Source organism: Onychomys torridus, chromosome 10, assembly GCF_903995425.1.
Source record: "Onychomys torridus chromosome 10, mOncTor1.1, whole genome shotgun sequence".
NCBI lineage: Eukaryota > Metazoa > Chordata > Mammalia > Rodentia > Cricetidae > Onychomys > Onychomys torridus.
Genome location: NC_050452.1, coordinates 4,163,517 through 4,167,533, shown reverse-complemented (window position 1 = coordinate 4,167,533; position 4,017 = coordinate 4,163,517).

Sequence of the window (4,017 nt, the reverse complement as noted above, 5' to 3'; positions counted from 1 at the left end):
CCCAAGATATTATATATTATTGGTGGCTATTGTAAAAGTGTTATTTCTCTAATTTCTTTCTCAGACTGTTTATTATTTGCATATAGGAGGACTACTGATTTTTTTGAGTTTGTCTTGTATCCTGCCGTACTAAAGAAGGTGTTTATCAGTTGTAGAAGTTCTCTGGTAGAGTTTTGGGGGTCACTTACCTATATACTGTCATATAATCTGCAAATAGTGAAAATCTGACTTCTTCCTTTCCAATTTGTATCCCTTTGACTCCTTTTGTTGTCTTATTGCTCTATCTAGAACTTCAAGTACTATATTGAATAGATATGAAGAGAGTGGGCAGCCTTGTGTTGTTCCTGATTTTAGTGGAATTGCTTTGAGTTTCTCTCCATTCAATTTTATGTTGGCTGTCAGCTTGCTGTATATTGCTTTTATTATGTTTAGGTATGTTCCTTGTATCCCTGATCTCTCCGAGTTCTTTATCATGAAGTGATGTTGGATATTGCCAAAGGCTTTTTCAGTATCCAATGAGATGATCATGTGTTTTTGTTTCTTTCAGTTGTTTATACAGTGGATTACATTTACATATTTTCATATGTTGAACCATCCCTGCAACTCTAGCATGAAGCCTACTTGATTATGGTGTATAATTTTTTGATATGTTCCTGGATTTGGTTAGCCAGTATTTTATTGAATATTTTTTGCATCAATGTTCACAAGGGAGATTGGTCTGTAAATCTCTTTCTTTGTTGCATCTTTGTAAGGTTTGGGTATTAGGATTACTGTAGCCTCATAAAAAGATTAGGCAATGTTCCTTCTGTTTCTGTTTTGTGGAACAATTTGAGGAGTATTGGTATTAGCTCTTCTTTGAAATTCTGGTAGAATTAATTCAGTGCTGAAACAATATGGGCTTCATTTGATTGGGAGACTTTTAATGACTGTTTCCATTTCCTTAGGGGTTATAGGTCTATTTAAATTGTTTATCTGCTCTTGCTTTGATTTTTGTATGTGGTACCTATTTGGAAAGTTATCCATTTCATTTAGATCTTTAATTTTTCATTTAGGGTTTTTAAGACAGAATTTCTCTGTGTAACAACCCGAGCTGTCCTGGAACTCAGTTTGTGCACTAGACTGGCTTCCAACTCAAAGAGATTTACCTCTGCTTCCTGAGTACTGGGATTAAAAGCATGCACCACCAACAGCAGGGCAAATTACAGATAAATAGTGGCAGAGTCAATAGGTCTATGGGACTTATATTTGTAGAAGCCAAGAGATCTGATTAGTAGCAGATATGTGAGCTAATGAAACATTGAACTTGGATGATTTCTGCTAAGACAAGAGAAGAAGGATAGGATGTAGGAAGAGAGAGAGGGGGAGGGAAGGAGAGAGGGAAGAAGGAAGGGGGAAGGGAGGAAGAGAGAGAGAAAGAGAAAGAGAACACAAATAATAACACAGGGGATAAAAATGATTATGTAAGAAGCAAAGCCAAAATCAAGAGCTGATACAAGCATGTCTGAGGGAAAGACTTTCAGCTGTCACACAATAAGAGATAATAACTTAAGGGGCTTCTTCTACACAGGACTGACCAGACCTAAAGGACTGGGTTTTTCTATCTACATGTTATCCTGGAGAACAAGCAAAAGGTTGAGTATCAGCTTCATTTTGCATCCCCAGTTGCCTTTTTCTTGAACTATTTCAATATTGTTATGTATTTCTACACTTCTTATTTTATGCTCCTCAAACTACCACCTGTATTTCTCTTAGTGCCATCGTTGTACAAATTGATTTATGTAATTTTGTATCTCATTCTTTTCAATAAAGTCAAAGCCCCTTAGTTTGACATTCTCAGAACTCACACTTTTTGTCTTAATTGACGCTATACACATTCTACTCTCCAGCTACTGTTAACTGATTTCTATTTTGTTTAAAAATGCTATTGTGTGTCAGGCAGTGGTGGTGCACACCTTTAATTCCGGCACTGGGAGGCAGAGCCAGGAGGATCTCTGTGAGGCCAGCCTGGGCTACCAAGTGAGTTCCAGGAAAGGCACAAAGCTACACAGAGAAACCCTGTCTCGAAAAACAAAACAAAAAGCCAAAACAAAACAAAACAAAAAAACCAAAAAAAGAAAAAAAAAGCTATTATGCCTCTATGTGTAACTCATTCTTATTCTTTCCACAGTTATATATATAAATAATTAATATATTGGCTTAAGGTCCTTTACAGGAGGGATGCAAACCTTTCTCATTCAGATCAATCACTTTCATGTGTTCTTCAATCATATTGATTTCTAAGTTGCTCATATTTTAGCATGTTGACTTTGCATCCTTAATCATTAAATTTGTCTTTAAGTAAGGATTTCCAATTTTTTAAAAAATGTGTATATGTAAGTGTGCATGTGGAGGCTAGAGATCAGTATTTGGTGTTTTTCCTCAGATATTGTCCATGTTGTTTCTTAACACAGCATGTCTTATGGACCAGCAAAGCAGGCTAGCACCTAGCAAACTCCAGGGATTTTTCAGTGTCTACCTTCCCAGTATTGAATGAACAAGCACACATGGCATGACTGACCTTTTAATGTGAGTACTAGACATTGAAGGTGGGGCACACTTTCCTGGTCAACCTATTTCACCAGTTCCCAGGAATTAGATCTTTATTTCTCTGATTACGATCTCCACCACTTATGAATGTCTTTTTATACCCCATCCTCTCAACCTTGACCTATGGAAATTTATATGTGATCATTATTAAGTATTTCCATATTGTAATAATGTAAATGTTGTTCATAGTTGAACCAATTAATAAGTTATAATAATAATAATTAATAAGTTATAATAGTTTTTCCTTCTATTTTCCTGATCATGAATATTTTCTTCTTTTAGTTTAGTTTTAAATTTTTAAAATTTTTATGAACTTACCATTAAGGAGATTTGGTCAATTTCTGGAAATTTCACAGAGAACATTTTCTAGTTTTGCATATTCTGGCCATCTCATCTTTTTATGCAGGTGCCGTGACTGCCTCAACCAGCAAGGAAGACGCGACACCAGGCTCTTCTTTCTGCAGTTTATTCAGGAACCTTGAATAATCTTCTGACTTCTGACCCCAGGGAAACCCGCTCACAGCCTTAAGTAATCACTGGGTAGCCAACCCTGATACACCACATGGGCACTACCAATAGGTCCAGGTGCGCATAAGCAAGCCAGATTCTCAGCCTTAGCCAATTAAGGAGTTGTTTATCACAGAGAGCGCTCACCATCGGGAAGGTGGAAGGCAGAAGCCGGCACCATCTTTGAGGCAGCTCTCTACATGCAGGTTCTTTTCCTCATGTTGCTCATCATGCTTGGTACAAAGCTGTCATCTGGCCCTTCCTACATGTACAATCAATAATTCCCCTGACTGATGACCTATTTAATTTCATATTTCTTGTTGTTATGCCATCATCTTTCTATGTTTCACCCTTGTCTTGGTAGATCATATTCTTCAGTAATTTTCTTTGAAGGATTGTGTTAAACTTAACACATCAAAATACTATAGTGAAACAATTGTAGCTACTTGAATGCTGTTATTTCCATCTAATTACATATTATTTATGAAATATTATAGGCTATTTAGGGATGATTTAAAGAATTTAAGAAGATATGTTTAGATTATGTTCAAATAAATATTTTGTACAATGAACTGAAGTTTCAGGGAATTTTGACATTGGTAGCAGAGGCTGGAATCAATTTCCTATAGATACCAAGTAGCAACTATATCTCTATGCAGTGTAGAAAAAGATTCTACCACAGTAATTCTCCAGGAGAGATAATGAAAATGCAGATTCTCCAATGAGAGTGTCACTTCTGCAAAGTGGAGAGAGGAGTTGCTCCTTGTTTCTAAAAACAACAATATAAATCTTGCATCAGAATTACCTCAAAGCTTGATTTTCTTCCTGTGGAAGGACATTCAGATTATCACCTGGCCATCTCAATCCTTCCTGGGGAAACTAAATGACAACTTGTGTTGGTCAGTTATTGACAGACATCCTAGG